We start from the raw sequence: 24,497 nt of genomic DNA on the forward strand, positions 1-24,497 counted from the left end.
GTCACCCCCGCTCTCTGTCTTATGCATGGGCAATAAACCTCCCCCCATCTGCGCTGCTCTTCCCTGAGAATCACACTGTGCCCGCCCGACACCTCCCTTTCGCCCTATTCACTACCGCACCCTCTGACACTCCTCTTCCTCTGTGTCCGATTGTCCAGGCTATCAGCTAGCCCTGCAGATGTAGTTTATGGCCCCAGCTGTAAAGAATCACCCCTCTTCAAAGGAGTTATAGTAGATGAAGGCCCACACCCGATGAGATCCGTCACACCACACGTGTTCCTACTATCTGAAAACCATCCTGTATTGTGATTGGGGAGGGGACCGAGCCTGAAGCGGAAGATTCCAGGAATCACTCTATGTACATCAAAGTTTTTACAATTATGTGTCACATTAAAAATATATAGCACTCCAACAAAGTAGTAGGAATATAAAACTTTAATAACATATAAATATATACAACAAAACAAAAACAGTAAAAACATTTAAACAACGAAGAGACCGTGGCAATTTCTTTTGAATTATCCAATAGATTTATTGAAATTGACAGCACCAATAATGAAATATTCTTGTCAGTAGCGGTCTGTTGTGCGAATAGTTCCAATGCAGCAGAACGCGCTGAAATCTAGATGGCACGAAAGTGATGTCTAGCAAGTTGCCGCCCAGCAAATAACGGCGTGGGGCGCCGCGGGGGTGAGTGAGTCCAGTAGGCACCACAGCTATTCTTACCGGCATTGCAGAATTACTGCTGGGGACAATGCCTGTGCTGTAGCAGGGTCACAGCAGAAACAAAAAGTATTCTGTTGAAGATGTTGTTGGTTTTCAATTTGAAAACAGTTCTGGTGTCAACTGCTATGTTATTGTAGTGGTTAATGTTTTGTTTTCTCTAGAAAATGTAAAAGAGGGGGAGGCAGTCCAAAGTTCCATTAAAAGGGCAAAGGAAAGGATCGGTGGTTTGAACTATCAGTCAAAAAGGGGAGGGGGTGAAACAATTTTTCCTACCGGGTCACACTGTGCTTTCACCGGAAGTGAGGTCTGCAGGATTCTAGTAATTCAAAGTGAGGCTGGCGCCGACGTCCCGCGGATACAGTTTCGTCACTCCACGGGTGATCATGGCAGTCATTCCCCATCGGGGGTCGGAGACTCCCGCGGCTCCTCTAGAATCTTCAAGGTCGTGGAGGACTACGGTGGTGGAGTCAACCAGTGACCGGGCCATTTCTTTATGCTGGGCCCGCTCTTGCCAGGTCGACCGCCATTTTGAGAGTTCGGTAGCTACTGGCGATCGCGGGGTCAAATGAGCGGACGGGCTCCACCCTGCCGGGCGAGACGTTGCAGCATGGCCACAGTGGAAGAACCCTTTTCCGGGCGCCTGGAGCGCTGAGGGTGCAGCTGGGAAGCCTCCACCTGGGGAGGCGGGAGAGGCCTGTTCGCACCGTCTCTCCCTCCCAGTGCACCCCACGGCGTCTCGCTTGAGATTTGTTATGGCCGGACCAGGTGATGAGGACGAGGGGGGGGGGGGTCGGAGGCATGTGCAAGACATCCCCCCCCAGGGTTGTTGCAGCAATTATACAAGAAAGAAGAAGTGTCCCGTCCGTCTTCGGGCCGGGCTTCCGGTAGATGTCGGCCGGACGCCCCTGGCTCTGGCCCCATGAACGGGTTTCTTGGTTTATTGGCTGCAGCCGGATCCCGTCGGCCTCGGCCCCCCGACCGTTGGTGGCCGGACCGGAAGAGCATGTGGCGGGACTACCTGCAACTCTCAAGGGCCACCGCGGCCGGACTGGGAGAGAGAGGGGAGGGTCGAGGAGACATTCCCCCCCCCCTGCAACTGTTCAGCGTTTTAAAGGCAATCCCCTGGCCGGGTCCCGCTGGTCTCGGCCTCTCCTCCGGCTACACCCTACGTTAGGATCTCCTGGCCGAGGCGTGGCAGCAGGACCTGCCTTATATGGGCTGCTCCCGGCTGGGCGTAGCCGGAACCCTGCCCCACCTTGGAAGTTTCCAGAGTGGGGGCGGATGTTCTACTGACTTGCATTTTCCCTAGTCTATCGATTTTTTTGGCGTGGCAGGCGGTGGGACAGCGAGGGGTGATTTGGTTTCTCTTACTGTTTTTCTGGTCTCTCACCACTGGCATATTTCGAACGTTTTCTTGTTTCTAGGACATTAATAGGTTTTATCATTACGTTATGTTATCGTTTCTTTGTTCGTTGTTTAATAAAAGTTCATGTTCATCAGTGGCCTACTGATTTTCGATTTCCTATTCTTTTCTTTCCAGGTTGTTTCATGCTAAAGTTTCTGTTAACAGGATACAGTGATCACTTCGTTATTATTGCATATGTCCTTTTCACTAGGGGTGCTCTCTGGTCGGGCCAGATGACGTATGTCTAGTAAATGGTCCGGGTGAAACAGGTGCATCAATCAGTGGGGAGTAGATAGGCATGACAGATTACAACGGGGGAGAAAGGTCCGCATTACGTACCCTTTCACTACTTGCAAAGATTTTCCTACGTTTATTTGCAAACAGGGAATACCTCCAAAAAGAACTAATTCCCAAACAGTCAATGTTCGGACAATCAATCAATCAATGAGGAATGAAATAGGTACGACGTGTTAAAGGCTTGCGTTACCTACCCTTCACTATCTGCAAAGGGAGAGAGAATATTCCTATTCTTCCTCGTTTGCAGGCAGAGAAGATCCTTAAGAGAACCAACTTCGAACAATTCAATGCTCGATTCAAACAATCAACAAGGGGTACTGTGAACACAAATGAATGCCGCTTATGTACATACGCATTGCTATTTTCAACAGGTTGTTCCTAATGTTTCTATTTTAGCGAGGTCAAAAAGAGATCCCATTAGTGGCCTACTGATTTTGCTCGATTCCTTTTGTTTTTTTACACGGTTTTTCGCTATCTGCAAAGACTAAACAGAGTATTTTGACTCTGTGCTTGTTTGTAAATAGAGAATGAACCAAAGAGAACAATCAATCAAATGGAGAGAGAAGCAGGCACGACGGATTACAAAGGGGGCAAAGGGCTGCGTTAACTACCCTTCACTATCTGCAAAGAGAGAGTACTCCTAATAGAAATGAGGGGTGGGGGGCAGCATTCAAAGCAGATCAGTGTGCATAAACACGAAAATGTTTTTACTTACCACGTACTTGACATTCGACAGCTTATGATATTTGCTATTAAAAAACCATTGAAATTCACTGAAAAAACCATAGGTTATAGACCATATATAGTTAGGAATTAGCATTTACAAAACCTTGAAAATTCACTGAAAAAACCATAGGTTATAGACCATATATAGTTAGGAATTAGCATTTAAAAAACCTTATTTTACTCACACAAAACCATTGAAATTCCATATATAGTTAGTTGCACTAACTATATATCGCGCACCCGCAATCCACTGCTGATGATGTCACATATTACATCATTCATGACATGGTCAGTGACATCACTGATGACATCACTGATGACATCTTAAATGACATCACTGATGACATCACACTTGACATCAATGATCACATCACTGATGATATCATTCATGTGATAATACAATGCATCTCCTCACACTGTAATATAACCTCCGTTACACCCAGTGTTAAATAGAGAGTATCATTTTTGAAATATTGACACACCAATACTAGTTACTACATACGCACTCACTGATTCCTATGTCTACACACACATTCACTTATACAATCATTCATACATACAATCACTCATCTTTACAACACTATCATATGCACTCATACACTTATACAGACACTCACACTCTGCCACTCATTCATGGAGTTACTCACACACCTAGTCAGTCCTGAAAAGAATCAATCACACTTCCATTTTCTCATCTATACAGTTAAACACAGAACACCTTACATTTTTGAAACATATACTAACACATAGTTACTCTCTTATAGAATCACTGATACAAGTACACATTGATCTGCACAGAGTCACACACCTCCCAGCCAGCCATACACACACTCAGTCTCCCATACAAATACTTGTGCAACCAATCAATAACCCATATAGCTACTTATATAGCTACTGATCAACACATGCAGCAGCTTGCACAACAACAGAGATACTGATGCACACTTTCAGACAGTTTAGTCACTAACCCGTGCATTCAGTAAGACGCATATAATCACTCACTCATACAGTCAATCACGCACCTACTAAAACCTTCATTCAGACACTTATACATCCACTCATTCTTCAATATGTAAAACATATTTAAACTTTACAGAAACACATAATCACTGGATGTTGTCATCAGTGATGTCATCAGTGATGTCACTGACCATGTCATGAATGATGTAATATGTGACATCATCAGCAGTGGATTGCGGGTGCGCGATATATAGTTAGTGCAACTAACTATATATGGAATTTCAATGGTTTTGTGTGAGTAAAATAAGGTTTTTTAAATGCTAATTCCTAACTATATATGGTCTATAACCTATGGTTTTTTCAGTGAATTTTCAAGGTTTTGTAAATGCTAATTCCTAACTATATATGGTCTATAACCTATGGTTTTTTCAGTGAATATATATATAGATATATATAAATATATATATTGATAGTTAGAAAGATAGCCAGATAGACAGATCGATAGATAGATATTTATTTCAATGAAATAATTTCTTGATAAAACTGATTGTTTTTGGCTAGGAATTTCTGTATTGTAATATTTAGGAAAAAAGATTACTTGTCCTAACCAAAAGCAGCAAATCTGCCTATTACAATACTGTGAATTGATCGAGGGTATGCCTTAACCCCAAGGAGGTGAGCACTGTTTAACTGATGCCAATAAGTCCTCGTTAGTATAGTGGTCAGTATCCCCGCCTGTCACGCGGGAGACCGGGGTTCAATTCCCCGACGGGGAGGCGATTCCTTTTATTCACACAATTAAATAAAATGATGCACTTTCTAACATTGTAAAATATATCTGTCATTATCCTTGCCTATTCCGATTGAGAAAAAAGGTTGAATTCACTGATGGACAAAATGCTTACTGATGTGTTAACTGAAATTCAGAATATGCTCTGAATATTTCAATATGCACAGGCGTACCATCAAAAACACTTTACATCTGCATTCTCTTGGAAAATGAGATGAAGCAGTGGTGAATCCTAGGCTGCTGTTCCACTCGATTGGCACAATTTACAAGTAGAATGACTGCTTTTGGTTAGTAGTGACCCCTGGTGGCTAATAGTTATAAGCTGCAAATGGTAAAGTGAGCTGATTATATATATATATATAGATATATATAAATATATATATTGATAGTTAGAAAGATAGCCAGATAGACAGATCGATAGATAGATATTTATTTCAATGAAATCATTTCTTGATAAAACTGATTGTTTTTGGCTAGGAATTTCTGTATTGTAATATTTAGGAAAAAAGATTACTTGTCCTAACCAAAAGCAGCAAATCTGCCTATTACAATAGTGTGAATTGATCGAGGGTATGCCTTAACCCCAAGGAGGTGGGCACTGTTTAACTGATGCCAATAAGTCCTCGTTAGTATAGTGTTCAGTATCCCCGCCTGTCACGCGGGAGACCGGGGTTCAATTCCCCGACGGGGAGGCGACCCGACGGGGAGGCGATTCATTTTATTCACACAATTAAATAAAATGATGTACTTTCTAACATTGTAAAATATATCTGTCATTATCCTTGCCTATTCTGATTGAGAAAAATGGTTGAATTCACTGATGGCCAAAATGCTTACTGATGTGTTAACTGAAATTCAGAATATGCTCTGAATATTTCAATATGCACAGGCGTACCATCAAAAACACTTTACATCTGCATTCTCTTGGAAAATGATATGAAGCAGTGGTGAATCCTAGGCTGCTGTTCCACTCGATTGGCACAATTTACAAGTAGAATGACTGCTTTTGGTTAGTAGTGACCCCTGGTGGCTAATAGTTATAAGCTGCAAATGGTAAAGTGAGCTGATTATATATATATATAGATATATATAAATATATATATTGATAGTTAGAAAGATAGCCAGATAGACAGATCGATAGATAGATATTTATTTCAATGAAATAATTTCTTGATAAAACTGATTGTTTTTGGCTAGGAATTTCTGTATTGTAATATTTAGGAAAAAAGATTACTTGTCCTAACCAAAAGCAGCAAATCTGCCTATTACAATACTGTGAATTGATCGAGGGTATGCCTTAACCCCAAGGAGGTGGGCACTGTTTAACTGATGCCAATAAGTCCTCGTTAGTATAGTGTTCAGTATCCCCGCCTGTCACGCGGGAGACCGGGGTTCAATTCCCCGACGGGGAGGCGATTCATTTTATTCACACAATTAAATAAAATGATGTACTTTCTAACATTGTAAAATATATCTGTCATTATCCTTGCCTATTCTGATTGAGAAAAATGGTTGAATTCACTGATGGCCAAAATGCTTACTGATGTGTTAACTGAAATTCAGAATATGCTCTGAATATTTCAATATGCACAGGCGTACCATCAAAAACACTTTACATCTGCATTCTCTTGGAAAATGAGATGAAGCAGTGGTGAATCCTAGGCTGCTGTTCCACTCGATTGGCACAATTTACAAGTAGAATGACTGCTTTTGGTTAGTAGTGACCCCTGGTGGCTAATAGTTATAAGCTGCAAATGGTAAAGTGAGCTGATTATATATATATATATAGATATATATAAATATATATATTGATAGTTAGAAAGATAGCCAGATAGACAGATCGATAGATAGATATTTATTTCAATGAAATCATTTCTTGATAAAACTGATTGTTTTTGGCTAGGAATTTCTGTATTGTAATATTTAGGAAAAAAGATTACTTGTCCTAACCAAAAGCAGCAAATCTGCCTATTACAATACTGTGAATTGATCAAGGGTATGCCTTAACCCCAAGGAGGTGAGCACTGTTTAACTGATGCCAATAAGTCCTCGTTAGTATAGTGGTCAGTATCCCCGCCTGTCACGCGGGAGACCGTGGTTCAATTCCCCGACGGGGAGGCGATTCATTTTATTCACACAATTAAATAAAATGATGTACTTTCTAACATTGTAAAATATATCTGTCATTATCCTTGCCTATTCTGATTGAGAAAAAAGGTTGAATTCACTGATGGCCAAAATGCTTACTGATGTGTTAACTGAAATTCAGAATATACTCTGAATATTTCAATATGCACAGGCGTACCATCAAAAACACTTAACGTCTGCATTCTCTTGGAAAATGAGATGAAGCAGTGGTGAATCCTAGGCTGCTGTTCCACTCGATTGGCACAATTTACAAGTAGAATGACTGCTTTTGGTTAGTAGTGACCCCTGGTGGCTAATAGTTATAAGCTGCAAATGGTAAAGTGAGCTGATTATATATATATATATAGATATATATAAATATATATATTGATAGTTAGAAAGATAGCCAGATAGACAGATCGATAGATAAATATTTATTTCAATGAAATAATTTCTTGATAAAACTGATTGTTTTTGGCTAGGAATTTCTGTATTTTAATATTTAGGAAAAAAGATTACTTGTCCTAACCAAAAGCAGCAAATCTGCCTATTACAATACTGTGAATTGATCGAGGGTATGCCTTAACCCCAAGGAGGTGAGCACTGTTTAACTGATGCCAATAAGTCCTCATTAGTATAGTGGTCAGTATCCCCGCCTGTCACGCGGGAGACCGGGGTTCAATTCCCCGACGGGGAGGCGATTCATTTTATTCACACAATTAAATAAAATGATGTACTTTCTAACATTGTAAAATATATCTGTCATTATCCTTGCCTATTCCGATTGAGAAAAAAGGTTGAATTCACTGATGGACAAAATGCTTACTGATGTGTTAACTGAAATTCAGAATATGCTCTGAATATTTCAATATGCACAGGCGTACCATCAAAAACACTTTACATCTGCATTCTCTTGGAAAATGAGATGAAGCAGTGGTGAATCCTAGGCTGCTGTTCCACTCGATTGGCACAATTTACAAGTAGAATGACTGCTTTTGGTTAGTAGTGACCCCTGGTGGCTAATAGTTATAAGCTGCAAATGGTAAAGTGAGCTGATTATATATATATATATATAGATATATATAAATATATATATTGATAGTTAGAAAGATAGCCAGATAGACAGATCGATAGATAGATATTTATTTCAATGAAATCATTTCTTGATAAAACTGATTGTTTTTGGCTAGGAATTTCTGTATTGTAATATTTAGGAAAAAAGATTACTTGTCCTAACCAAAAGCAGCAAATCTGCCTATTACAATACTGTGAATTGATCGAGGGTATGCCTTAACCCCAAGGAGGTGAGCACTGTTTAACTGATGCCAATAAGTCCTCGTTAGTATAGTGGTCAGTATCCCCGCCTGTCACGCGGGAGACCGCGGTTCAATTCCCCGACGGGGAGGCGATTCATTTTATTCACACAATTAAATAAAATGATGTACTTTCTAACATTGTAAAATATATCTGTCATTATCCTTGCCTATTCTGATTGAGAAAAAAGGTTGAATTCACTGATGGCCAAAATGCTTACTGATGTGTTAACTGAAATTCAGAATATGCTCTGAATATTTCAATATGCACAGGCGTACCATCAAAAACACTTTACATCTGCATTCTCTTGGAAAATGAGATGAAGCAGTGGTGAATCCTAGGCTGCTGTTCCACTCGATTGGCACAATTTACAAGTAGAATGACTGCTTTTGGTTAGTAGTGACCCCTGGTGGCTAATAGTTATAAGCTGCAAATGGTAAAGTGAGCTGATTATATATATATATATAGATATATATAAATATATATATTGATAGTTAGAAAGATAGCCAGATAGACAGATCGATAGATAGATATTTATTTCAATGAAATCATTTCTTGATAAAACTGATTGTTTTTGGCTAGGAATTTCTGTATTGTAATATTTAGGAAAAAAGATTACTTGTCCTAACCAAAAGCAGCAAATCTGCCTATTACAATACTGTGAATTGATCAAGGGTATGCCTTAACCCCAAGGAGGTGAGCACTGTTTAACTGATGCCAATAAGTCCTCGTTAGTATAGTGGTCAGTATCCCCGCCTGTCACGCGGGAGACCGCGGTTCAATTCCCCGACGGGGAGGCGATTCATTTTATTCACACAATTAAATAAAATGATGTACTTTCTAACATTGTAAAATATATCTGTCATTATCCTTGCCTATTCTGATTGAGAAAAAAGGTTGAATTCACTGATGGCCAAAATGCTTACTGATGTGTTAACTGAAATTCAGAATATGCTCTGAATATTTCAATATGCACAGGCGTACCATCAAAAACACTTTACATCTGCATTCTCTTGGAAAATGAGATGAAGCAGTGGTGAATCCTAGGCTGCTGTTCCACTCGATTGGCACAATTTACAAGTAGAATGACTGCTTTTGGTTAGTAGTGACCCCTGGTGGCTAATAGTTATAAGCTGCAAATGGTAAAGTGAGCTGATTATATATATATATATAGATATATATAAATATATATATTGATAGTTAGAAAGATAGCCAGATAGACAGATCGATAGATAGATATTTATTTCAATGAAATCATTTCTTGATAAAACTGATTGTTTTTGGCTAGGAATTTCTGTATTGTAATATTTAGGAAAAAAGATTACTTGTCCTAACCAAAAGCAGCAAATCTGCCTATTACAATACTGTGAATTGATCGAGGGTATGCCTTAACCCCAAGGAGGTGAGCACTGTTTAACTGATGCCAATAAGTCCTCGTTAGTATAGTGGTCAGTATCCCCGCCTGTCACGCGGGAGACCGCGGTTCAATTCCCCGACGGGGAGGCGATTCATTTTATTCACACAATTAAATAAAATGATGTACTTTCTAACATTGTAAAATATATCTGTCATTATCCTTGCCTATTCTGATTGAGAAAAAAGGTTGAATTCACTGATGGCCAAAATGCTTACTGATGTGTTAACTGAAATTCAGAATATGCTCTGAATATTTCAATATGCACAGGCGTACCATCAAAAACACTTTACATCTGCATTCTCTTGGAAAATGAGATGAAGCAGTGGTGAATCCTAGGCTGCTGTTCCACTCGATTGGCACAATTTACAAGTAGAATGACTGCTTTTGGTTAGTAGTGACCCCTGGTGGCTAATAGTTATAAGCTGCAAATGGTAAAGTGAGCTGATTATATATATATATATAGATATATATAAATATATATATTGATAGTTAGAAAGATAGCCAGATAGACAGATCGATAGATAGATATTTATTTCAATGAAATCATTTCTTGATAAAACTGATTGTTTTTGGCTAGGAATTTCTGTATTGTAATATTTAGGAAAAAAGATTACTTGTCCTAACCAAAAGCAGCAAATCTGCCTATTACAATACTGTGAATTGATCAAGGGTATGCCTTAACCCCAAGGAGGTGAGCACTGTTTAACTGATGCCAATAAGTCCTCGTTAGTATAGTGGTCAGTATCCCCGCCTGTCACGCGGGAGACCGCGGTTCAATTCCCCGACGGGGAGGCGATTCATTTTATTCACACAATTAAATAAAATGATGTACTTTCTAACATTGTAAAATATATCTGTCATTATCCTTGCCTATTCTGATTGAGAAAAAAGGTTGAATTCACTGATGGCCAAAATGCTTACTGATGTGTTAACTGAAATTAAGAATATGCTCTGAATATTTCAATATGCACAGGCGTACCATCAAAAACACTTTACATCTGCATTCTCTTGGAAAATGAGATGAAGCAGTGGTGAATCCTAGGCTGCTGTTCCACTCGATTGGCACAATTTACAAGTAGAATGACTGCTTTTGGTTAGTAGTGACCCCTGGTGGCTAATAGTTATAAGCTGCAAATGGTAAAGTGAGCTGATTATATATATATATATAGATATATATAAATATATATATTGATAGTTAGAAAGATAGCCAGATAGACAGATCGATAGATAGATATTTATTTCAATGAAATCATTTCTTGATAAAACTGATTGTTTTTGGCTAGGAATTTCTGTATTGTAATATTTAGGAAAAAAGATTACTTGTCCTAACCAAAAGCAGCAAATCTGCCTATTACAATACTGTGAATTGATCGAGGGTATGCCTTAACCCCAAGGAGGTGAGCACTGTTTAACTGATGCCAATAAGTCCTCGTTAGTATAGTGGTCAGTATCCCCGCCTGTCACGCGGGAGACCGGGGTTCAATTCCCCGACGGGGAGGCGATTCATTTTATTCACACAATTAAATAAAATGATGTACTTTCTAACATTGTAAAATATATCTGTCATTATCCTTGCCTATTCTGATTGAGAAAAAAGGTTGAATTCACTGATGGCCAAAATGCTTACTGATGTGTTAACTGAAATTCAGAATATGCTCTGAATATTTCAATATGCACAGGCGTACCATCAAAAACACTTTACATCTGCATTCTCTTGGAAAATGAGATGAAGCAGTGATGAATCCTAGGCTGCTGTTCCACTCGATTGGCACAATTTACAAGTAGAATGACTGCTTTTGGTTAGTAGTGACCCCTGGTGGCTAATAGTTATAAGCTGCAAATGGTAAAGTGAGCTGATTATATATATATATATATAGATATATATAAATATATATATTGATAGTTAGAAAGATAGCCAGATAGACAGATCGATAGATAGATATTTATTTCAATGAAATAATTTCTTGATAAAACTGATTGTTTTTGGCTAGGAATTTCTGTATTGTAATATTTAGGAAAAAAGATTACTTGTCCTAACCAAAAGCAGCAAATCTGCCTATTACAATACTGTGAATTGAACGAGGGTATGCCTTAACCCCAAGGAGGTGGGCACTGTTTAACTGATGCCAATAAGTCCTCGTTAGTATAGTGTTCAGTATCCCCGCCTGTCACGCGGGAGACCGGGGTTCAATTCCCCGACGGGGAGGTGATTCATTTTATTCACACAATTAAATAAAATGATGTACTTTCTAACATTGTAAAATATATCTGTCATTATCCTTGCCTATTCTGATTGAGAAAAATGGTTGAATTCACTGATGGCCAAAATGCTTACTGATGTGTTAACTGAAATTCAGAATATGCTCTGAATATTTCAATATGCACAGGCGTACCATCAAAAACACTTTACATCTGCATTCTCTTGGAAAATGATATGAAGCAGTGGTGAATCCTAGGCTGCTGTTCCACTCGATTGGCACAATTTACAAGTAGAATGACTGCTTTTGGTTAGTAGTGACCCCTGGTGGCTAATAGTTATAAGCTGCAAATGGTAAAGTGAGCTGATTATATATATATATATAGATATATATAAATATATATATTGATAGTTAGAAAGATAGCCAGATAGACAGATCGATAGATAGATATTTATTTCAATGAAATAATATCTTGATAAAACTGATTGTTTTTGGCTAGGAATTTCTGTATTGTAATATTTAGGAAAAAAGATTACTTGTCCTAACCAAAAGCAGCAAATCTGCCTATTACAATACTGTGAATTGATCGAGGGTATGCCTTAACCCCAAGGAGGTGGGCACTGTTTAAGTGATGCCAATAAGTCCTCGTTAGTATAGTGTTCAGTATCCCCGCCTGTCACGCGGGAGACCGGGGTTCAATTCCCTGACGGGGAGGCGATTCATTTTATTCACACAATTAAATAAAATGATGTACTTTCTAACATTGTAAAATATATCTGTCATTATCCTTGCCTATTCTGATTGAGAAAAATGGTTGAATTCACTGATGGCCAAAATGCTTACTGATGTGTTAACTGAAATTCAGAATATGCTCTGAATATTTCAATATGCACAGGCGTACCATCAAAAACACTTTACATCTGCATTCTCTTGGAAAATGAGATGAAGCAGTGGTGAATCCTAGGCTGCTGTTCCACTCGATTGGCACAATTTACAAGTAGAATGACTGCTTTAGGTTAGTAGTGACCCCTGGTTGCTAATAGTTATAAGCTGCAAATGGTAAAGTGAGCTGATTATATATATATATATAGATATATATAAATATATATATTGATAGTTAGAAAGATAGCCAGATAGACAGATCGATAGATAGATATTTATTTCAATGAAATCATTTCTTGATAAAACTGATTGTTTTTGGCTAGGAATTTCTGTATTGTAATATTTAGGAAAAAAGATTACTTGTCCTAACCAAAAGCAGCAAATCTGCCTATTACAATACTGTGAATTGATCAAGGGTATGCCTTAACCCCAAGGAGGTGAGCACTGTTTAACTGATGCCAATAAGTCCTCGTTAGTATAGTGGTCAGTATCCCCGCCTGTCACGCGGGAGACCGCGGTTCAATTCCCCGACGGGGAGGCGATTCATTTTATTCACACAATTAAATAAAATGATGTACTTTCTAACATTGTAAAATATATCTGTCATTATCCTTGCCTATTCTGATTGAGAAAAAAGGTTGAATTCACTGATGGCCAAAATGCTTACTGATGTGTTAACTGAAATTCAGAATATGCTCTGAATATTTCAATATGCACAGGCGTACCATCAAAAACACTTAACGTCTGCATTCTCTTGGAAAATGAGATGAAGCAGTGGTGAATCCTAGGCTGCTGTTCCACTCGATTGGCACAATTTACAAGTAGAATGACTGCTTTTGGTTAGTAGTGACCCCTGGTGGCTAATAGTTATAAGCTGCAAATGGTAAAGTGAGCTGATTATATATATATATATAGATATATATAAATATATATATTGATAGTTAGAAAGATAGCCAGATAGACAGATCGATAGATAAATATTTATTTCAATGAAATAATTTCTTGATAAAACTGATTGTTTTTGGCTAGGAATTTCTGTATTTTAATATTTAGGAAAAAAGATTACTTGTCCTAACCAAAAGCAGCAAATCTGCCTATTACAATACTGTGAATTGATCGAGGGTATGCCTTAACCCCAAGGAGGTGAGCACTGTTTAACTGATGCCAATAAGTCCTCATTAGTATAGTGGTCAGTATCCCCGCCTGTCACGCGGGAGACCGGGGTTCAATTCCCCGACGGGGAGGCGATTCATTTTATTCACACAATTAAATAAAATGATGTACTTTCTAACATTGTAAAATATATCTGTCATTATCCTTGCCTATTCCGATTGAGAAAAAAGGTTGAATTCACTGATGGCCAAAATGCTTACTGATGTGTTAACTGAAATTCAGAATATACTCTGAATATTTCAATATGCACAGGCGTACCATCAAAAACACTTAACGTCTGCATTCTCTTGGAAAATGAGATGAAGCAGTGGTGAATCCTAGGCTGCTGTTCCACTCGATTGGCACAATTTACAAGTAGAATGACTGCTTTTGGTTAGTAGTGACCCCTGGTGGCTAATAGTTATAAGCTGCAAATGGTAAAGTGAGCTGATTATATATATATATATAGATATATATAAATATATATATTGATAGTTAGAAAGATAGCCAGATAGACAGATCGATAGATAAATATTTATTTCAATGAAATAATTTCTTGATAAAACTGATTGTTTTTGGCTAGGAATTTCTGTATTTTAATATTTAGGAAAAAAGATTACTTGTCCTAACCAAAAGCAGCAAATCTGCCTATTACAATACTGTGAATTGATCGAGGGTATGCCTTAACCCCAAGGAGGTGAGCACTGTTTAACTGATGCCAATAAGTCCTCATTAGTATAGTGGTCAGTATCCCCGCCTGTCACGCGGGAGACCGGGGTTCAATTCCCCGACGGGGAGGCGATTCATTTTATTCACACAATTAAATAAAATGATGTACTTTCTAACATTGTAAAATATATCTGTCATTATCCTTGCCTATTCCGATTGAGAAAAAAGGTTGAATTCACTGATGGACAAAATGCTTACTGATGTGTTAACTGAAATTCAGAATATGCTCTGAATATTTCAATATGCACAGGCGTACCATCAAAAACACTTTACATCTGCATTCTCTTGGAAAATGAGATGAAGCAGTGGTGACTCCTAGGCTGCTGTTCCACTCGATTGGCACAATTTACAAGTAGAATGACTGCTTTTGGTTAGTAGTGACCCCTGGTGGCTAATAGTTATAAGCTGCAAATGGTAAAGTGAGCTGATTATATATATTACCTACTGGCGGTCGCCAGTAGGTATATATAGTTAGGATTTTTTCTCTATGGGTTTTTTGAAAATTCTATGTCTAATAACTTTGGCGTTTGTGGACGGAATTGGCTGAAATTTTCAGGAAAATGGCACATTTTGTTTCTGAGCAGCCCTTGAAAATTTGGGGGGGGTTCGTCCAGTGGGGGCCGAGAAAAAAGGGGGGTCCCAAAACGTGTTTTTAACATTGAGTTTTCCATAGGGCGGTTGGCCTCACTTTTAGCCCGAACGGCTGAATGGATTTGCACGAAACTTGGCAAAATTGTAGGGACTGGTAGCCCGATGTGCCTTTTGTAGGTCTCAATATATGTGCTCCAGTGGATTTTGAGAAATTAACGTTTAAAAAAAGATATATATCTGTAACAGCGGACCGGTTAGCGCTCTGGTTCGCGGACTTTTCGCGCAACGGAGCTTTGTGAAGCGAAGCTGATTGGTTCTCCGGCGTCTGTCAACATTCCAAACAGTCCGTAGCGGCCGCCATCTTGTCTCTCGGTAGGATCGAGAGACAAGAGGAGGCGAAAGCGAAGGGGCAAATGACCATAAGGGGGAATAGTAGATCCTCGCTGACCCCCTAGGTTTGATGTGGAGGTTTTAAAAGGGCCCCGCGGGGCAAAAAAAAATAATAATAATAATAATCGAACGGCTGAATGGATTTGCACGAAACTTGGTAAAATATTAGGGACTGGTAGCCCGATGTGCCTTTGCTAGGTCTCAATATATGTGCTCCAGTGGATTTTGAGAAATTAACGTTCAAAAAAAGATATATATCTGTAACAGCGCTCCGCTTCGCGTACTTTTCGCGTTACGGAGCTTTGCGAAGCTGATTGGTTCTCCGGCGTCTGTCAACATTCCAAACAGTCCGTAGCGGCCGCCATCTTGTCTCTCGGTAGGATTGAGAGACAAGAGGAGGCCAAAGCGAAGGGGGAAATGACCATAAGGGGGCATAGTAGATCCTTCCTGACCTCTTAGGTTTGATGTACCATTTTGCCAAGTTTGGTGTAATTCCGTTCAGCCATTCAGGCTGTAGACGTATGTAAATGTCCTATGGAAAATTGCATGGGGAAAACACATTTGAAAGTGTTGAAATTTAGAACCAATTAAAATGTTACTTTGGTTTTGTATTTGTGTGTGATGAAAGTTAATTGGTTATGTATATATGTCAAATGAGAGGAAACCACAGCCATTTTGCGATACTACTGTCTGAGGTACATTTGTGAGGAATTTTTGGTGGTGAATTTCTGGTGTTTGATTTACACAGTACTAACACTTCTGCTACTTTTAAAAAGGTGAGTTGTTAATTTGTAAGGGGAACTATGTTGTACACTTGAAGATAATTTGAAAAATGTTTTCTGTTATTTATTTGCAGTCCTTCTGTTATACTAAATACTTGATGAAGTTAGTTTTATATTATGTATTACTAAAAACGATAAATGAAAGTGATTATTTTTTTCTGCAATTTACAGCAAGCAATTTCAAAATAAAATGGCTCACAATGAAGAGACCGTGGCAATTTCTTTTGAATTGTCCACTACATTGATTGAAATTGAGAGCACCAATAATGAAATATTGTCACAAGGAGGACATGACTTGTATGATTCCATTAGATTGATTGAAATGGACAGCACCAAGAATGAAATATTGTCACAAGGAGATGACTTGAATGATTCCACTACATTGATTGAAATTGAGAGCACCAATAATGAAATATTGTCACAAGGAGGAGATGGCTTGTATGATTCCATTAGATTGATTGAAATGGACAGCACCAATAATGAAATATTGTCACAAGGAGGAGATGACTTGAATGATTCCACTACATTGATTGAAATTGAGAGCACCAATAATGAAATATTGTCACGAGGAGATGACTTGAATGATTCCACTACATTGATTGAAATGGACAGCACCAATAATGAAATATTGTCAGAAGGAGGAGATGACTTGAATGATTTTTTTGATCAATCTCTTGATGGCGAATTTATCGAGTGTTTGGAGACCATAGAGTTACAAGAATCATCATTGCAGACTTTTAATGAGGAGATTCCAGATGAGATGATTGAAGAGGAAATTACTGATGAGGACATGTTACTAGTTGTTTCAAATTTAGAAAATTCTGAAGAATAAATTTATATTTAGAAATCAAAAATTGTTTGAGACATTATTTATTTTTATTTTTAATTTATGAGGTTGTAGCGAAGTGATTGTAGTATAAAATGAGACTTATAGTATAGAGTGCAACATTTTTATGTTACATGGTAAGTTTACTCATATTTACTTCCCTTCTGCCACTATATTATCTCCAATGTGTATTTGACATGTCTTCTTCATCTCCGGCCTCCTTTCTCTCACTGTGTGTCTCCGATGCATCTTATCGCTGGTATTTTGTGTAATTACAGAAGAGAGTAAAATAAAATAGTTCGGAACGTGAAAAGGGGGCAAAGTAGAGTACTCCTCACCCCCTAGGCCTTTTTAGGCGGTCCCAAAAGGATCAGTTTCTGCTTTCCTGAGAGATTATGGTATGAGTTCCATATACCACAATAACTTGCATTACAACATGCAAGATATCTATCTCCTATTACCAACTTTTGGAGATATTCGCGCTAAGCGCGAATATCTCCAAAAAGTAACACCTGCCCTGAGCAGTTCTTAGCCATGTTATCCAATGGGAGGTGGATAACATGGCTAAGAGTATTAGCTCGGTAATGCATGAATATCGCTGAGTTTTTAGCGATATTCATGCATTGCGGCCGTTTATTATCGCATTTGCGATAAACCTTGATAATAGTAAGGTTTATCTTCGATAATTTCTGACGATGCTTAGTGGTAAAAAATTGGTTGGTAAGCATCGTTAGCGATAAATATCGCTTAACTTTGGTAATATGCCCCAACGTCTGTTAACGTTCGATTCGAAGGAAATGAGGAAGTGTTGAAAAACATTGTCTGCGCCATCTTGCCTTTTTTGAAATGCCACACTTTTGTCGTGCACGGCAGCCATTTTAGATGTCTTGACCAGACCCACTCTCTGCACGCTGTCGATTCGTAGCATGGCTCCTCACCCTCGCAAGCATCTTCCCCAGGCACTGGTCACCCCCGCTCTCTGTCTTATGCATGGGCAATAAACCTCCCCCCATCTGCGCTGCTCTTCCCTGAGAATCACACTGTGCCCGCCCGACACCTCCCTTTCGCCCTATTCACTACCGCACCCTGTGACACTCCTCTTCCTCTGTGTCCGATTGTCCAGGCTATCAGCTAGCCCTGCAGATGTAGTTTATGGCCCCAGCTGTAAAGAATCACCCCTCTTCAAAGGAGTTATAGTAGATCAAGGCCCACACCCGATGAGATCCGTCACACCACACGTGTTCCTACTATCTGAAAACTATCCTGTATTGTGATTGGGGAGGGGACCGAGCCTGAAGCGGAAGATTCCAGGAATGACTCTTTGTACATCAAAGTTTTTACAATTATGTGTCACATAAAAAATATATAGCACTCCAACAAAGTAGTAGGAATATAAAACTTTAATAACATATAAATATATACAACAAAACAAAAACAGTAAAAACATTTAAACAACGAAGAGACCGTGGCAATTTCTTTTGAATTATCCAATAGATTTATTGAAATTGACAGCACCAATAATGAAATATTCTTGTCAGTAGCGGTCTGTTGTGCGAATAGTTCCAAGGCAGCAGAACGCGCTGAAATCTGGATGTCACGAAGGTGATGTCTAGCAAGTTGCCGCCCAGCAAATAACGGCGTGGGGCGCCGCGGGGGTGAGTGAGTCCAGTAGGCACCACAGCTATTCTTACCGGCATTGCAGAATTACTGCTGGGGACAATGCCTGTGCTGGAGCAGGGTCACAGCAGAAACAAAAAGGATTCTGTTGAAGATGTTGTTGGTTTTCAATTTGAAAACAGTTCTGGTGTCAACTGCTATGCTAATGTAGTGGTTAATGTTTTGTTTTCTCTAGAAAATGTAAAAGAGGGGGAGGCAGTCCAAAGTTCCGTTAAAAGGGCAAAGGAAAGGATCGGTGGTTTGAACTATCAGTCAAAAAGGGGAGGGGGTGCAACAATTTTTCCTACCGGGTCACACTGTGCTTTCACCGGAAGTGAGGTCTGCAGGATTCTAGTAATTCAAAGTGAGGCTGGCGCCGACGTCCCGCGGATACAGTTTCGTCACTCCACGGGTGATCATGGCAGTCATTCCCCATCGGGGGTCGGAGACTCCCGCGGCTCCTCTAGAATCTTCAAGGTCGTGGAGGACTACGGTGGTGGAGTCAACCAGTGACCGGGCCATTTCTTTATGCTGGGCCCGCTCTTGCCAGGTCGACCGCCATTTTGAGAGTTCGGTAGCTACTGGCGATCGCGGGGTCAAATGAGCGGACGGGCTCCACCCTGCCGGGCGAGACGTTGCAGCATGGCCACAGTGGAAGAACTCTTTTCCGGGCGCCTGGACCGCTGAGGGTGCAGCTGGGAAGCCTCCACTGGGGAGGCGGGAGAGGCCTGTTCGCACCGTCTCTCCCTCCCAGTGCACCCCACGGCGTCTCGCTTGAGATTTGTTATGGCCGGACCAGGCGATGAGGACGAGGGGGGGGGGTCGGAGGCATGTGCAAGACATCCCCCCCCAGGGTTGTTGCAGCAATTATACAAGAAAGAAGAAGTGTCCCGTCCGTCTTCGGGCCGGGCTTCCGGTAGATGTCGGCCGGACGCCCCTGGCTCTGGCCCCATGAACGGGTTTCTTGGTTTATCGGCTGCAGCCGGATTCCGTCGGTCTCGGCCCCCCGACCGTTGGTGGCCGGACCGGAAGAGCATGTGGCGGGACTACCTGCAACTCTCAAGGGCCACCGCGGCCGGACTGGGAGAGAGAGGGGAGGGTCGAGGAGACATTCCCCCCCCCTGCAACTGTTCAGCGTTGTAAAGGCAATTCCCTGGCCGGGTCCCGTTGGTCTCGGCCTCTCCTCCGGCTACACCCTACGTTAGGATCTCCGAGGCGTGGCAGCAGGACCTGCCTTATATGGGCTGCTCCCGGCTGGGCGTAGCCGGAACCCTGCCCCACCTTGGAAGTTTCCAGAGTGGGGGCGGATGTTCTACTGACTTGCATTTTCCCTAGTCTATCGATTTTTTTGGCGTGGCAGGCGGTGGGACAGCGAGGGGTGATTTGGTTTCTCTTACTGTTTTTCTGGTCTCTCACCACTGGCATATTTTAACGTTTTCTTGTTTCTAGGACATTAATAGGTTTTATCATTACGTTATGTTATCGTTTCTTTGTTCGTTGTTTAATAAAAGTTCATGTTCATCAGTGGCCTACTGATTTTCGTTTTCCTATTCTTTTCTTTCCAGGTTGTTTCATGCTAAAGTTTCTGTTAACAGGATACAGTGATCACTTCGTTATTATTGCATATGTCCTTTTCACTAGGGGTGCTCTCTGGTCGGGCCAGATGACGTATGTCTAGTAAATGGTCCGGGTGAAACAGGTGCATCAATCAGTGGGGAGTAGATAGGCATGACAGATTACAACGGGGGAGAAAGGTCCGCATTACGTACCCTTTCACTACTTGCAAAGATTTTCCTACGTTTATTTGCAAACAGGGAATACCTTCAAAAAGAACTAATTCCCAAACAGTCAATGTTCGGACAATCAATCAATCAATGAGGAATGAAATAGGTACGACGTGTTAAAGGCTTGCGTTACCTACCCTTCACTATCTGCAAAGGGAGAGAGAATATTCCTATTCTTCCTCGTTTGCAGGTAGAGAAGATCCTTAAGAGAATTAACATCGAACAATTCAATGCTCGATTGAAACAATCAACAAGGGGTACTGTGAACACAAATGAACGCCGCTTATGTACATACGCATTGCTATTTTCAACAGGTTGTTCCTAATGTTTCTATTTTAGCGAGGTCAAAAAGAGATCCCATTAGTGGCCTACTGATTTTGCTCGATTCCTTTTGTTTTTTTACACGATTTTTCGCTATCTGCAAAGACTAAACAGAGTATTGCGACTCTGTGCTTGTTTGTAAATAGAGAATGAACCAAAGAGAACAATCAATCAAATGGAGAGAGAAGCAGGCACGACGGATTACAAAGGGGGCAAAGGGCTGCGTTAACTACCCTTCACTATCTGCAAAGAGAGAGTACTCCTAATAGAAATGAGGGGTGGGGGGCAGCATTCAAAGCAGATCAGTGTGCATAAACACGAAAATGTTTTTACTTACCACGTACTTGACATTCGACAGCTTATGATATTTGCTATTAAAAAACCATTGAAATTCACTGAAAAAACCATAGGTTATAGACCATATATAGTTAGGAATTAGCATTTACAAAACCTTGAAAATTCACTGAAAAAACCATAGGTTATAGACCATATATAGTTAGGAATTAGCATTTAAAAAACCTTATTTTACTCACACAAAACCATTGAAATTCCATATATAGTTAGTTGCACTAACTATATATGGCGCACCCGCAATCCACTGCTGATCATGTCACATATTACATCATTCATGACATGGTCAGTGACATCACTGATGACATCACTGATGACATCTCAAATGACATCACTGATGACATCACTGATGACATCTCATTTGACATCATTCTTGTGCTAATACGATAAACCTCTTCAGACTCTAATATAACCTTAGATACACTCAGTGTATACAGACACTCACACACTGCCACTCATCCATGGAGTTACTCACACACCCAGTCAGTCATGCAAAGAAACAATCTCACCTCCATTTCTTCAACTATACAGTTAAACACACCTTACTTATTGAAACATATACTAACACATATTTACTCTCTTATACAATCCCTGATACAAGTTCACAATGATCGATACAACCACTCACTCATTCAGTGGCTCTCATGCACAGTTATTTATATATGCCAACTCTCACATGTACTGTGTTTTACATATGTACTTACTATGACATGTAGCATTGAGATATCCATTCACTCATCAATACACTCATGCACACAGTCAACTGCCCATGTAGCTGTTTCCACATGCACTCTTGAACTCATACACCTAGTGAATAAACTGCTCACACATCTATGCATAGAGTCTCACACCTTCCAGCCACCCCCACACAAACTCAATCTCCCATAGAAATACTTGGGCAACCAATTAATAACACATATAGCCTCTCGTATAGCTAATGATCAACACATGCAGCAGTTTACAGAACAACAGACATAATGATGCACAAATTAAGACAGTTTAGTCACTAACCCATGCATTCAGTGAGACACATTTAATCACTCACTCATACAGTCAGTCATGCACCTACTAAATCCTTCATCCAGACACTTATACATGCACTCAAGACATATTTTAACTTTACAGAAAAATACAGTCACTGGATGTTGTCATCAGTGATGTCATCAGTGATGTCATTTGAGATGTCATCAGTGATGTCATCAGTGATGTCACTGACCATGTCATGAATGATGTAATATGTGACATGATCAGCAGTGGATTGCGGGTGCGCCATATATAGTTAGTGCAACTAACTATATATGGAATTTCAATGGTTTTGTGTGAGTAAAATAAGGTTTTTTAAATGCTAATTCCTAACTATATATGGTCTATAACCTATGGTTTTTTCAGTGAATATATATATAGATATATATAAATATATATATTGATAGTTAGAAAGATAGCCAGATAGACAGATCGATAGATAGATATTTATTTCAATGAAATCATTTCTTGATAAAACTGATTGTTTTTGGCTAGGAATTTCTGTATTGTAATATTTAGGAAAAAAGATTACTTGTCCTAACCAAAAGCAGCAAATCTGCCTATTACAATACTGTGAATTGATCGAGGGTATGCCTTAACCCCAAGGAGGTGAGCACTGTTTAACTGATGCCAATAAGTCCTCGTTAGTATAGTGGTCAGTATCCCCGCCTGTCACGCGGGAGACCGCGGTTCAATTCCCCGACGGGGAGGCGATTCATTTTATTCACACAATTAAATAAAATGATGTACTTTCTAACATTGTAAAATATATCTGTCATTATCCTTGCCTATTCTGATTGAGAAAAAAGGTTGAATTCACTGATGGCCAAAATGCTTACTGATGTGTTAACTGAAATTCAGAATATGCTCTGAATATTTCAATATGCACAGGCGTACCATCAAAAACACTTTACATCTGCATTCTCTTGGAAAATGAGATGAAGCAGTGGTGAATCCTAGGCTGCTGTTCCACTCGATTGGCACAATTTACAAGTAGAATGACTGCTTTTGGTTAGTAGTGACCCCTGGTGGCTAATAGTTATAAGCTGCAAATGGTAAAGTGAGCTGATTATATATATATATATAGATATATATAAATATATATATTGATAGTTAGAAAGATAGCCAGATAGACAGATCGATAGATAGATATTTATTTCAATGAAATCATTTCTTGATAAAACTGATTGTTTTTGGCTAGGAATTTCTGTATTGTAATATTTAGGAAAAAAGATTACTTGTCCTAACCAAAAGCAGCAAATCTGCCTATTACAATACTGTGAATTGATCAAGGGTATGCCTTAACCCCAAGGAGGTGAGCACTGTTTAACTGATGCCAATAAGTCCTCGTTAGTATAGTGGTCAGTATCCCCGCCTGTCACGCGGGAGACCGCGGTTCAATTCCCCGACGGGGAGGCGATTCATTTTATTCACACAATTAAATAAAATGATGTACTTTCTAACATTGTAAAATATATCTGTCATTATCCTTGCCTATTCTGATTGAGAAAAAAGGTTGAATTCACTGATGGCCAAAATGCTTACTGATGTGTTAACTGAAATTCAGAATATGCTCTGAATATTTCAATATGCACAGGCGTACCATCAAAAACACTTTACATCTGCATTCTCTTGGAAAATGAGATGAAGCAGTGGTGAATCCTAGGCTGCTGTTCCACTCGATTGGCACAATTTACAAGTAGAATGACTGCTTTTGGTTAGTAGTGACCCCTGGTGGCTAATAGTTATAAGCTGCAAATGGTAAAGTGAGCTGATTATATATATATATATAGATATATATAAATATATATATTGATAGTTAGAAAGATAGCCAGATAGACAGATCGATAGATAGATATTTATTTCAATGAAATCATTTCTTGATAAAACTGATTGTTTTTGGCTAGGAATTTCTGTATTGTAATATTTAGGAAAAAAGATTACTTGTCCTAACCAAAAGCAGCAAATCTGCCTATTACAATACTGTGAATTGATCGAGGGTATGCCTTAACCCCAAGGAGGTGAGCACTGTTTAACTGATGCCAATAAG

The 24,497-nt window shown here is 39.6% G+C and overlaps 2 non-coding genes across 2 annotated transcripts; both read left to right on the forward strand.

Annotated features, from left to right (window-relative positions):
• The first annotated feature begins 4,818 nt into the window (after positions 1–4,818).
• TRNAD-GUC (transfer RNA aspartic acid (anticodon GUC)) lies at positions 4,819–4,890 on the forward strand. The gene has a single exon. It is a non-coding gene; the product is annotated as a tRNA-Asp (tRNA).
• Positions 4,891–11,188: 6,298 nt separating this feature from the next.
• TRNAD-GUC (transfer RNA aspartic acid (anticodon GUC)) lies at positions 11,189–11,260 on the forward strand. Its single transcript has one exon. It is a non-coding gene; the product is annotated as a tRNA-Asp (tRNA).
• Positions 11,261–24,497: the final 13,237 nt, after the last annotated feature.

Source organism: Lissotriton helveticus, chromosome 1_2, assembly GCF_964261635.1.
Source record: "Lissotriton helveticus chromosome 1_2, aLisHel1.1, whole genome shotgun sequence".
NCBI classification, from domain to species: domain Eukaryota; kingdom Metazoa; phylum Chordata; class Amphibia; order Caudata; family Salamandridae; genus Lissotriton; species Lissotriton helveticus.